Source organism: Pogona vitticeps, chromosome 1, assembly GCF_051106095.1.
Source record: "Pogona vitticeps strain Pit_001003342236 chromosome 1, PviZW2.1, whole genome shotgun sequence".
Taxonomy (NCBI): Eukaryota; Metazoa; Chordata; class Lepidosauria; order Squamata; family Agamidae; genus Pogona; species Pogona vitticeps.
Window position 1 is genome coordinate 177,979,891 of NC_135783.1, and position 13,880 is coordinate 177,993,770.

The window sequence follows — 13,880 nt, forward strand, 5'->3', positions numbered from 1 at the left end:
ACATAGATGGAGCAAATGGTACAACTGCACCAGGCCATGGGGCGGGGGGGGAGGGGGCTGGACGTGTAAGCATGATATATGTAAGGGCAGTGGCAACCTTTAGGGTTGAGCACCCTGTTTTCTTTTTTTCTCTTTCCTTTCTTTTTTTTCCAGCTGCCAGAAAGAAAACACAAATCATTCCAGAATATAGAGAGACTTCCTAAGGCAGCCACAGGAAAGGGAGTGAGGAAAATATTTTAAAGGAGCAATGGATGCAGTACGTTTTTATTTCCTGTAAAAGGGCAACACAGAAGAAAGCCATTCCTTCATCCCATCACTTGGGAGTTTCATCTCACTCTTCTCCCCTGCTGCCTACTCAACACCTTCCTTATTGTCCATGTTCCTTTCCTTGCCTTTGATCATGTTAGATGATTTTTATTTCACATTTTTATGCCCAATAATGGCAGATGTACAAAGGATCGGTGGGGGACTCTGCTCCGTCATGTGAGCACCACTGGGCTCTTTGTTCTACCCCTTGGTCAGCACAGAAACAGAAAAACAGTCCAGGGTTCTTGAGTGTTTCAGCATTCAGCCAAATAGGGTTACACGTCTTAATTTCAACTGTGCCGGCAGAATTATAGTATTTATAATTGGGGGGGGAGGGTTTACAGTGATATGGGGGGGGGATTACAGTGGGAACAGCAGAGATTCGTTTTCTTTCCTCTCTTTAGTTTTTTCTCCTGTCATTCCATTTTATCTTTCCCAGGACTACGCAGATAAAATACATTTCAAATATCAGACAAAAACTCATGTTCTCATATATTGCGGAATGCTGAAATTTCCAGTTTGTTTTCTTAAGCTACTCTAAATTACAACTATGATATTACAGGATATGAGCTCAAGACGTGTCAATAAATCCATGCCCTGCAGCCTCAACAATTACCATATTCTCTGCTTTGCAATAAAAATGTTGACCTGACTGTTGTGCATGGGAGAGACCTCCTAGTTAACTTAGAATTCTAGAGGAGTGTTATTTAGAAGCAAAGTTATTATGGCTTTGCCTTAAGTTCTGAGAGTGCACATTTCATATCATCCACTCAGACTGCAGCAAAGAGAAGAGGCAAATGCAGCTTTTGGAATTAGAAGAAAAGGACTGAAAAGAAAACAGTTGGAACCATATTGATTTTAAATAAAGCTATGATGCATCCATGTTCGGAACACTGCATACAGTTTCAGAAAGAACACTGGAGCGATGGAAATGATATAAAAGAGAGTAAGGCAAATGACAAAGGGATTGGGGAGTCATCCCTCCGAGAGACGGCAAAATATCTGATGTTCTTTTGTTCAGAACTGTGGTTCCCAACCTCGGCTCCTCATGCGTTTTTGGATTAAAAGTCTCAGAAGCCTTCACTGCTAGTTGTGCTGGCCTGTGTTTCAGGGAATTTGGGTCTAAGAAAGTCTGGGGACTTAAGGTTGGGATCCACTGGTTTAGAAGGAAGATCAACTGGGGGAAATGACTGAGACTTATACACAGAATCAGGATATAGCAGAGATTTTTTTTTCAGACCCAATCTGCCAGTAAGTTAAGAAGAGACACAAGAACTACAATTACTTTATGGAACTGACTATCATATGTTGTAGTGATAACAACTAATTTTATGTTGCTTTTTTCAAAGCCGTAGAATAGAGATGAGAAAAGGTAGTTCTCCAGATGTTGCTGGGCACTAGCTCCAGTTATCCATCACCTTTGCTAGCTATGACTGATGGGAGGGAGGGCTGTTCCCTCCCACTGACTGGGCCCCCCCCAATGGAGAGAATGCATTGCCCTGGATTTCAGTTTGGTTCTTGGTATGACTTTGAATGCAAATACCTGCTGCAGGGGGTGATTTTCCTCAAGACTCTGGCAAGCAGGAAGAAAACGGTTAACCTTTTACTCCTACTCCTTACTCTCCTCCCAAGTCCCCATTTTATTTTATTTTCTAATTATGGAACTGCATAACCTTTGGGGTGCTGGGAGGTTTTCTATTTTACTTGTTCTTGTTAAATGTGTAATTTGCTGTTAGGCAGCAAGACCAATTTTTATCATTCCGTATTGTAATTACATGAATCTTATTTTGTAACACTTCAAGCATGCGTTTTTGCAAAGCAGTATGTTTTTTTTTCAATTATTAAAAAAAACATCGGAACATACCTCAATATCTAGTTTCTAGTGAAGCCCCTGAGACTGCTATCAGGCTAAGGGCTGCGGTTCAGTTAGCACCAATGGAAGTCTCTTGGTGCGGTTATGCCAAAGCCTAGCAGAGATGAAAGAGATAAGCTCTTCTTCCTGTGCACCACACTGCTGAAAAAGCCATAAGCATCCCTAATAGCTACCCATAGATTTTCCAGAGTCTATCTATAGCTATCCCCAGGCTTCCAGCAGCTCTCTCTACAACTGTTTGGCTTCATTTCTCATCTGTTGCAAATCCATGTTTTATCAAAGGTTATTAGCCAAGAGCAGCAAATGGAACCTCCAAGCCTGGAGACACTGTACCTCCAAATATTAATTAGAAAAAACTTTGGTGTATACTCAACCAGGAGATAATTCTCACACCTGATGGGTGGAACCTATTCAGAGCTGAGTGAAACATCAAGGGATTAAGGGTCGGATCAAAGCAAAGCCACCCTCAGACTTCCCTGCAGTCTGGAGGATTTACAAATCAAAACAACAAAGGTAACTTTGAAGCTACAGTAAAGGTAGAAGAGGGGTTAGAAGTTAGAAGTCAGTAGGAACACAGAATAGGAGAGAGTCAGGAGAAGATGGAGGAGTTGGAAGAAAGGAATACGTAATTTCTGAACACATCAAGTTCAATCTAGAAGGTGGTAGTAATGAGGACAAAGTGTTTCAAAAACATCAACTCTGCTCTGGAACCTCGTGGTATAAAATCCTTGTCTCTGGTTGCTTCTGCAGTCTCTGCTTAGGACCTGAATTCAATCCCAGGTCCAGGTAGCTGGCTCAAGGTTGACTCAGCCTTCCATTCTTCTGAGGCCTGTAGATTGAGCACCCAGCTTGATTGCAAGGGGGGCAATGTTTAGCCTGCATAATGAAATTGTAAACCACAAAGGGTGCTTTCGGCACTATGGAGAGGTATATAAGCAGTACATTTGGCTTCTTGAGTATTCCCCTAACTCAAGGGAAAGTGCAGAGAAGTGAAGGATCCACAGGAAAAGGGGCTTAGAAAGGTGGTTCCATTACGTGGCTGGCAGCATTGGGGATCCATGCTCTGTGTTCCTCTGTTTGTTTGTTTTTGTTTCAGAGAAACCTGTTCTCAGGAACCGATACTCGGTTGTTTCTTTTAGGTTGGAGGAAACCTGTTCTCACAACAGACTCTTTCATTTCAGGAGACCTGTTTTAGGATGGTATCCTGGTTTGATTTTTGTTTTCCAGTTTTTTCTGTGGAGAAGTTCTCAGTAACTGATCCAGTTAAGGCTTTGGACAGCAGAAAAGGCACCCCGTTTCTTGGTTTTTGGTTAGAATAGCTAGGAATGAGTGATTGTGAAGAACCGCAACCTATTCTGCTACCGAAACTTCCAGCACAGAGAGTGAAACCTCTCAGGTTCAGGCATGAAGGGAGTCATCCAAGGAAGGGATGGAAGAACAGCAATGGAACAGTGATTCCAGGGAGATGACTGGTCTCTCTGCAAGACTCCAAAGTTGCTGGAGAGGACAGAGGAGCAGTGGCAGCTTATCTGGGTGCACCATGCCAGGAGATGTGATGAAAAGCTTTCTCAAGAGTCTGTGAAGGCTCATGGAAGAACAGCTGACCCACCAGGCAGGCATTATCCAAGAACAGATGGAATTGCTCAGAGGTAACCCATCCAAGGGCAGAGACATGACCAAGACCTGGTTCCCACAGTGGAAAGATGGTGAAGATGTGTGGGCATTCTTGAGCATCTTTGAAAGGAACTGCACAGACTACACATAAGTAAACAGTAGTGCTTGATTCCACTTAGAACCCAAGTTTTGGGACAGTTGTTGCAACTGCAGTCAGAAACAGGACACCTCTAAGGTGCACAGCTGTGCATGTGTGGCTCCACTCCCTCCACACAGTGTTCCTCTTCCTCTGCACACCCACAGTGATCATTTCTCATCTCTTTGGTTCCAGTCGTAATGGAATCCCGTGGGGGTGGAGTCACTTGCATGGGCAGAGTCATGCATGGGAGGGGCAGAGCCCCACCCAGTGGGGCTAAGAATTACAGGGAACCTTGGAGGACAGTATGGACTATGATTCAGTTAAAGCACTAGTGAAGCAGCAGTTCTTGTTCATTACACAACTGCCAAATACATTTCCACAATATAAGGAAAGCTATTCTTCAGTGGCAACCAGATTGACTTGTGCTTTAGATCAGTGGTTGGACTGTGCAAAAGTTCAAACCTTGCAACAATTAAAAGTCTTAATGATCCATGACCAGTAATATACGTTGACTGAAGAGGAAGCGTTGACTCCAGCACTGGAAAGAAAGCCAGAGGGAGTAAAGAGACAGCTCTTTTGGAGGATGAACTGGCGTGCAACAGGGTGAAGGAGAGAAATAAAGCTCTGGAAGACAGAAGTGCAGGTGGCATGCAGGGAATGGGGAAAGAGTGAAAAAATCCTAAGGCTGAGCACAAGACGGGGACTGAGCAGGAGGGAAAACCCCATCTTCACATATACCCCTCGAGCTGCACCACTGGCTGCCAGTATGCCCATCAAGCAGGAAGTATCCAGCCACTGCATCAAATGTTTCACATGTGGAATGCTAGGACACATGAAGAGGAAATGCCCCAAGAGGGAGAAAAAGGAACCCCACAGGCTGAAGGAAAGTCAAAGAGCTTTCCAGAGGATAATTAAGGGTCTGTTCCCTGCCTATTTAGGTTGGAGGAGCAATGGAATTGCATGGAGATGGAGAGATGCAGCAGAGAGGATCTCAGAGGCATCAGCCTGAGAAATTGGCAACTTGCAAGTTAAGGGCAAGGCAGCACATCCATTCAGTCAGCAGAAGAAGGGATGGACCTCCTCTGCTCGGAATTCACTCAGCAGAAGGAGGTGGAAACCCAGAGGGTGTTTTGCCAAGGTCTTTGCTTTTACTTACTTTTACTTTTATTAAATTTATACCCCGCCCCTCTAGACAAAGTCTACTTGGGACGGCTTACATGAGTAACAAAACAGGATAAAATAACATACATAGTAAAACCTTGGAAAACAAGGAGAAGATGGATTTCAAGGAAAGGAATGGAGCAGCAACTTTAAGGATCCTAGAGCTTTGCAAGAATTTGCCTGTTGTGATCCACCTTCCATGATAACCACAGCAGAGAGAGAGTGGGCAGAAGAGCAGTCTGATGACTTTGTCCACATCTATGGGAAAGGGAGTTCCTGACTTGTGAGAGGCAGAGTGGGCAGTGGAGCTCATATTATGTCCATTGACTATTCTCTTTTGAAAGGAGGCCAGATAGCTGAGGGCTTGAGATTTCCCACATACTGTAGACCTTTGCTGAACAACTGCACAACCAGTGATGGTCCAAATTACCTGGAGAACACCAGATTTGTCAAAGCTGGTTTAAAACTAATTCAAGCAAAATTATTCCAAACACCAATAAAATATATTTGATCCCTTTCCTTCCCTCCACAGGCTATCAGTTCAGTTTCATTTGGGACTCTTCCAGTTTACTATGATAAGGACCCTGGTACTTGCTACTGAAGGCCAATGGTAGGTAATAAGGCTGCCACAGAGATGGCAGCAAGACGTTTTAAAAGGATAGAAGTCTTTTGAAGCCGTCTAATATAATCTCTTCACGAAAAATGATATCTCTCCTCATCACATTCTCATCATTCACAAATAGAGTGTTGGGGATGGGGAGGGCAGAGATTTTCAACAGAGGTTGTACGAAACTTACAATTCATTCCTCAGAAATGATCTCAGGGTGAGCATTTTCCTCCACAAGGAGCAATTAATAAAAAGCAGACTTCAATATAATAAAACAGAAAAACTAGGAAGTACTTAGCAGTCACAGAAGAATAAAATCAAATGACAAGAGGAGGTGGGAGGGAGAAAGAAGGCTTTTAAGAAGTAATAAAGGGATCCGTCCAGATAGGTGCCAGGCTCACCTCTCAGGGCAGAATAGTTGCCACTGAGTAGTGAGGGAGCAAGACCACCAGAAAGGCCTCGTCTCAACCTAAAAGGTTAGGGCACTCATAGAATGGCTTCCAGTGATTCTAGCACAGCATGCACAGGAACATGGAGGAATAAAGAGTATAGTCCTTCGGGTGGTCCTGTTCCAAGCTGTATATAACTTTAAATGTGGTCAAAATCACTCTGAATGTTAGCAACTCACTCTGTCCTCTTCTAATTCAATAGAACCATGACATTTATATAGACTGCTTGTCTACATTCATAACTGCAACGGGCACAAGCAAACCAGGACTCTTGTCACAAATTGTTCCCTCTGAAATAAACTGTCCCATTATGCTCATCACACTCCTACTATCACTCTACATGGGGCTGAGGCAAAAATCAAATACGTATCATACCAGCTACCCTCACTAATGGACAGAATAAGAAGAAGGAAAAGGCATTGTTCCATTGAGTTCAGTCAGAACTTATCTGTGTATCAGACACACCTTTGTCAAATTTCCAACCTCCCAGTCATATTACGATGCTGGGTTCACCCCTATCACTTGGAGGGCCTATCCTGAAATCGTATCAAGGAAACGCCACATGACTGCCCCCAAATGACAAAAACACCTCACTTTTACAGTATGTCTGGCGTTTGGGAGAAAGACACTGTAGGCAGGCTCAGCTCCACCGTACAGGCCAGCTGTAATAATACTGCTTAAATTGGAAATGGAGGCAAGAAGAAGGACGCTCGTATGATTCCAGTCTGGTAGCTCAAACTTCCTTGGGCAGGTTGTCCCCCCTCTCAGAGAATCACACATGTCTAAATATTTCCAAAGCAGGGAGGCATAATCCAAAATGGTACTTGACTGGCAGCTTTAAAACTTCAACAAAGAAAAAAATATTAGTTGCCATGAAATCCTATTGGCATTTCCCATAAGAGCATTATCTGCCATTCCCTATCCCTCTGCTTCACAACAAAGGGAAATCTGCTGAGTCACACCTTGGAAATCACAAGTGGAGAGAATTAAGCTTCACTCTTAAAATGGGCTTCTAAGAGGCTCTAGAAAAAAAAATAATGAAAGATGGTTGCTAAGGTGGGTAGAGGACAAGAGAAGAGGCAATGGATTAGATTAGTCATGCCTTTCCTAGTATCCCCCAACTGACATTTGATAAAAATGTGTTTTATTTTGTTTTCCCAGCTGGCCTACCTTTGACTGGCTGGCTTATTATAAACAAGAACTCAAAAACCAAAAGTAAATGAAATCCTCAAAAGTTATCTTGGCAATGTTAACTTTCCAGTACTCAGGAATCATGGAAATATCTCACTGTACAGCTAAACATTGACAAGATAAAAATAATTAAAGGCTACTCGATCTGATGCAATTCATGCTTATTTTGCCTTAAATTTGTCTCTAGTCATCTCTGGAAAAAGGCAGCTGTTAGAGAACAACAGTCTGGTATGCAAAATATATGTAACATTCATTGGTCGTTGGGGCCGTACTATTTCTAAAGCACGGCCATCTGCTCAAATGTTCACATTAATTTAAAACCTGCCAGGGTCACAAATACAGATTAATAAGAACAAATGGAAATGCACAGTCTCCAGTCTCAGCTCAATCCCACAGAGGATGCTTTATTTTTGCACAGCAGAACTTGCATTATTATTATTCTTTCATCCCCTGCAGCACTTTGTCTGGTTCACAATCATCTGCTGGTGTTAAGGTGGAGGTGCATTTGGCATTCATGACCGCTTTCCCCCAATCTCATGCCACTGGCCCTAGTAGCTGGGGACAATGGAGATTGTATTCCAGTAGGTCTAACAGCTCACTAGGCGAGGAAAGGATGGTGAGAATGATTCACTATGCCTCAGCACCTATATTCGCAGCACACAGAAAGGCCTGCTCTTCTCTGACACTAAGCCCTACCTCCCCTACCATTTGCTCTAATTCTTAATAACTCAACAATCTACACATACTAGTACTAGACTACATGTTATGACTCTTGTCCGAGCAAGAACATAACAGTGCGTTTTCAGTTCCCACTCCTGTGTTGCTTGGCGAGTTCCAGTTGCCTGCCTGCATTTCCATCTGCTCTAGCCAGGCTGGTTCCTTCCTTCTGACTTCTATTAAAATGACTGACTCCACCTCACTTTGGGCTGAACTAGGTGAGACAGTAGCTCACAGTTAGACGCAGAGTTGCCTTAAGTAGCAATGACAGTTGATTCTCCTTCAGTGAAGTTTCACAGCTCCATACATTGCAGATTAGTTTGTTTTTGTTTGGTGACTGATTCTTCAGAAGTAGAGGACTGCCTTAATATGCATGTTGATTGTACCAATATGCCAGCTTTGAAAAATGCCCTTTGAAGTGCTGGAAACTGTTTTCTAATCAATAGGTTCCCAACCTTGGGTCCCCAGATGTTCTTGGACTAAAACTTCCAGAAGCCTTCGCCACTAGCTGTTCTGGCAAGGATTTCTGGAAGTTGTAGTCCAAGAACATCTGGGGACCCAGGGTTGGGAACCACTGGTCTAATCTGCTTCAAACCATATCCACTGCTTCTTAATCTACCTCTCTTTCCAGGATTAATTGCTGACATCCTACAGGGCAGCCATAGGACTGTTGTAAGGCTGACACCTTAAAGGACAGCTGTAGTACTTTTGTGCCATACCATAATGTGTGCCGTATGGAATGGTTGGACTTATGGCTGAAACAATGGCTTAATGTAGGTATTTTGTCTATGGAGGGAAGGCTATCATTTAAGGAAGTCTTTTCAGTACCCAGAGGTACATAAATGACTTTCAAAAGCCAGTTCCCTTGGAGAATCATGGCAGAAAAGCTAAAACAACCCATGCTGGTCACTCCACCCTCTCATGTAAATATAAGTTCTTGTGGCTTTTCAGCTAAATCCTTAGAAACAGGAATGTGGCCTAAAGCTAGTATGTGTAGGTACTTACATTAACAATATTCTTATAGAGAAATATAAATGATGTTTGGCACAGGGACTGTGTGATTTCTCCTCGGTTGTGAGTTTGTACTGAGGTGCATGGATCAACAGTACAAGGCAGCTTCCATCTCTCTGCTTCTAGAGAGAGAAAAACCAAGAACTGGGAAGAACCATGAATCTCTGTGAGAGCTTCTATCTTCAAACAAATTTATCCAGCCACTGAAAATATGTAATGATCCAGACTATGCGATGCAATTTTTGTAAATAAAATGAAATAAAACCACAATATTTTGCCCCTCTTGGTCCTTCACGTTGTTGATGTAACTCTTTTTCTGCCTATGAAAATTTCTGTGAAGTACAGCATGGGCTGTGTCTTTCTTGGGAGCAACGCAGGCAGAAGGAAGCCTGGGGACGGGGCCTTTCCTGCCTAGCCCTGTCCTGCCCTGCCGCAGCCTCCCTGAAAGGCAAAGGACCCTTTCCTACCAGCGAAGCATAGGGTGCTGCTGGGTGGAGGAATCCCTCAAGATCAGATGGAAGCACCTTATGCGAATGGAGAGGCCTCTATATATTAGCGGGAAATGAGCACACATTTATCATAATGCTGTTACAACGCCTGCCTTGTATTAACATAAAAATCAGATTAAATCTCTCTGGTTTTGCACAGAATATTTCTGCCGAACTGGCAAAAGCTAAGAAAGGTGGTGATTCTCATGAAAAGCTCCTAGTGTAGGACGTACAGTTGTATTTCTTGAAAGTTTTGTTTCTTCAGATTAATTAGTAACGTAAAAAATTAATACTAAAAATCACAATGAGAAATGGGAGTGTATATATTGCCACACTTATTCAAAATTAAAGTTGTGATAAACCGTTTTCAGATAGGTATTCCAAATAGCTAATCAAGCTTACATTTATGTGTACAGCCTTTTGGGCATCCTAAAAGTATTAACAGCCTTTAGCTTCCTCTTAGGAGAGGTGAATAGTGTTTAACTGTCATATCTTAAATTAGTAAAAAATAAAGCCTTGTAATAGAAAAACACTGAAACTACATTAATTTCACTTTATTCATTTTTCAAATGTACTTCAGCCAAAACTGAGGTGCTTCACTAACCAATCATTCTTTCCAGCTTTTGAAATTCCTCTTTGCTGAGTGTTTTTTCCCTTCTTTTCTTGATTGAATAGCAGTTGTTGGTTGCGGTTGATTTGTTGATTTGTTTAATTAGTTGCTATGTATGCGTACAGTAAAGAAAGTAGTATATACAAGTCTTTAATTTGAAGCAATTGTAAGTAAAGTTTTTCATTTTTTTTCCTACACATATGTCGGAGTGTGTTATTGAGACTCTAAGTGCCAATTAATGAGAAAGGGGTGAACTCTGAGACTTACTCACTGCTGAAAAATACTTCAAGATTAATACCGCTGATATTAAGATGCTTGAAAAGAAACAGCATTGGCTCTCAAAACTAAAAAAGGTAATGAGTACTGTTACTCATCCTGTTATTTTTATATCCTAATTGCAACCACTGCTGATGTGACATAGTGGATAAAGTGATGTATGAGAGTGATGTATGTATCAAATCCATCACCCACAGCCAAGGAAACTCACTCATAAAACCATTCCTTAAATATTTCACTTACCTTTAAAGTACTATTAGGGTCACTAATAAGTTCTAACAGTAGATAGTGTAACGTAGCAATTATAACCACTTCCCCTAGTCTTGGATTCATAGTGTGGTGTGTTGAGTAGAGCGGAGAACAGGCCTGGAGAACATGATGTGAATCCCCTGTCGGCCATGAAAACTGGGGGAGTGGTATTTCTAAAACCACCCCAGAAATATCTCACTTACCTTGAAAGCCCTGTTAGGGTCACTATAAGTCTGTTCCGACTTGACAGCACAGAACAACAACCCCCCGACCGTAAAGGTCAGCCCTCTTTGAACAGAGGGGTAGCAAGGCACAGAACAGTGGGGAAGGAAAGAAAATACCTGTCCCTTCTCTCTGTTTACAAAAAGAAAGAGCCCCATCTTCCATGAGGAGATTACAGTTGAAGTTAGAAAATGGATGCAGAATGAGAAAACGGCACACAGATCAAATCTTTGAGTTACTATAATATAGAAGTACAGAGCATCTCACTGCACAGACCCTCCATTCACTGTCTATGTGCCACAACAACACATTTGGGGGGGGGGGAGCCTCCACAAACTGTGAAGTGGCCGGTCCTTGTCAACAACCCTAGTTCAATTAGCAGTCAGTCTACATACACACTGGTGGGAAAACCGCAAGCACATTATGAGGCAACTAATACAAATGAAAATAAGAAATAAACAATGGTGTAGAGTTTAGAAGCCACATTCAGAAGAAAGTACAAAATATTTGTTGTGGGGAGGGATGTGTGGAAGATGCCAGTTCCATTTTCCTGCTACTATGAGCAGCTCACAGTTGGTCTCTGCCCACCTGCTGCTACGCTTATCTGCAGTGCATAGCATTAGGGGCTCCCTTGTTGCTATGAGCATAGAATACAACGCTCAATACTGCCCTGCAATTATGGTAATCATCTCTGAGCCACAGTGTTTCAAGTAGATCTAATGGAGCTTCAAGCTCAGCCCTATCAGTCACTTCTTTGTCTTCTAAAAATAACTCTGGTTTAATTGCAACTAGCTACAGTTTTCTAATTCTTTCTGACCCCCAACCTTCTAAATCTATTATCCAGAGACACTCAAAGTAAATCCAGAACAAACGTGTGGGTCAGATACTGCTGGCCATCTGCCTGCCAGGTGCTCTGTGGCTTAGCCTCTCTGAATGAATACACCCTCCCTCCCTCTGTCCCCCACCCCACCCCTGCTTTCCACCTACCACTCCAGGGAAGCCATTTCCATTGTAGGAAAAGGCATGTTTTTGAAGACCTGAGCATTGTTTTCATTCTAAATCAATAATTTCACTGCCACTATTACTGGATGGATTTGATATCAGGAGACATGTGTATTTAAAGGAGACTGTTGTCCCAATTGCTTATTAGTGCTGCCATAAACCTTTTCCCCCCCTGTATTATAGATTTTTTTGGACAGGGAAGCATGTAATCCCTAACACAAACAATGAATGAAATAAGGATACAAGGCCGCAGAACAGTAACTAGAGAGCCAATGCAGTTGACAGAGTGATGGGCTAGGAGGTTCTGGTTCCCCACTGCACCACCTTGATGGGGGAGCTGGATTCAGTGATCCATAGAGGCCCTTCCAGCTCTGCAATTCTAAGATGATGATGATGATGATAATGATGACAGCTCAGGAGACCAGGTTTCAAATCTGTGCTTGACCTTGGAAACTCACTGTGGGGGTTGCTATGTTAAAGCCAGTCCTTAAATATCTCATATAGCTTGAAATGTGCGAATGGATTCTCACCTTAGGTGAAATGACTATAAGTAGTTCTACAGCTATACAGTATTGGGAAAAATCTAAACAGTAGCAACAGCATCATGTTTACTCAGACCAAATTAATGAGCTATCTTTAGAGTTCATTAATATTCTCATGGTGTCGAATAATTATCCCTAATTTTTGTAGAGAGATCTAACTATCTTGACTTTCCCTTCAGCAGCCTGTTACCCTCTGTTTCTATCCAATGGGCTTCCCATAGGCATGTGGTTGGTCCTGTGATCAACAGGATTATGGACTAAAGGGGCCTTTGGTCTGATCCAGCAGAGACCTTCTTAAGAATGTTCATTCACACAAATTGATTGAGACTATTCTGCAATTTATAGTGATTATTGTGAACCGAAAATATTTAAACTTTTCTTCAGATTTAGTAAAAACCATGTTAAATATGCACCTGACTCCAGATGGACCAAACACTTCTTTATTTTCCTCTGAAGAGGTTTCCGAAGAGAACCTCTCAATGTTTGTATGTGTATGTGTTCTGGTAGGTAGAAGATCATAGATATCAGATTAATCTAAAGTGGAGCTGAGGTGAGAATTCATGAATATCTAATAACCTGTCATAAGCCTCATGTGATTTCTTCCCAGATATATTGTTTAAGATATATACTTTTACAAGGTTTGATTGAGCAAGAGAAACATGATCGTGTCTGATTCAGTTCAAACAGCAGTCTTTAAGAACAAACAAGAACCTAAAACTACTGAAATTATGCCAGATGAACCTCTGTGAGGAGATCATTCTAGATTTGAAGCAGCACAACCGAAGAGATCTACTTCAAGGCACTGCCTTCTCATTTCCAAAGATGAAGATGCCCACTAAAGGGATTTTTGAGACCAGGTTTTATGTCTGGGAATGTCCATGTGAAAAGAATCCCAAACTTTGAAAGACAATGTTGTGATTAGAAATGGAGCCAAAATATTTAACTTATATTACAGATTGTGTTAATACAAATCAGATATTACCAGACTAACCTAGATAACTTTATCTTGGCTTTCAGTTCAATTTGAGTCACCTACGGATGGCGGTCAGGTCTTCAAAGAGAAGACTAGATCTAATAGCAGCCTTAGGATACAAACCTTTATGTAAACCCATTCAGAACAGGTTGTGCAATAGCTTCTAGATCAGATGAACCTTGATCTACACTTCAGTTTATGGTCCCTTATCCCATTCATCACTGGTTATCCGACACTACATAAGCACATCACTAAGTCTGATGAAAAAGACAAGTACCTCAGTTTGAATGCCCAAACGCAGGGGGCTTCCAGATCAATGGTCCTCGCACTATCAGTCCAAAGACACTGTACAGCTGTTCTGTCAGAGAAAAGGTGAAAAGAAAAGTCACTGGTGAGAAAACATTTGTGAAGGGTGTTTTTTTTTACAAGCAGTAGGTGACATTGTCAGGA

At 42.0% G+C, this 13,880-nt stretch overlaps 1 protein-coding gene and 1 long non-coding RNA gene across 33 annotated transcripts in view; one reads left to right on the forward strand and one right to left on the reverse strand.

Moving 5' to 3' along the window:
• MAP2 (microtubule associated protein 2) overlaps window positions 1–13,880 on the reverse strand; it is a 334,548-nt gene that overhangs the window by 287,698 nt on the left and 32,970 nt on the right. For 26 of the 32 annotated variants that reach the window (XM_078379383.1, XM_078379378.1, XM_078379355.1 and 23 more), the window contains exon 2: window positions 13,708–13,788. The gene's annotated coding sequence lies outside the window, so the exon portion shown is untranslated. The remainder of the gene's footprint in view (window positions 1–13,707; window positions 13,789–13,880) is intronic. The other 6 variants (XM_078379384.1, XM_078379368.1, XM_078379349.1 and 3 more) reach the window with 1 other exon arrangement.
• The window catches only part of LOC144584085 (uncharacterized), a 231,038-nt gene that overhangs the window by 118,824 nt on the left and 98,334 nt on the right, over window positions 1–13,880 (forward strand). The window lies entirely within an intron of this gene.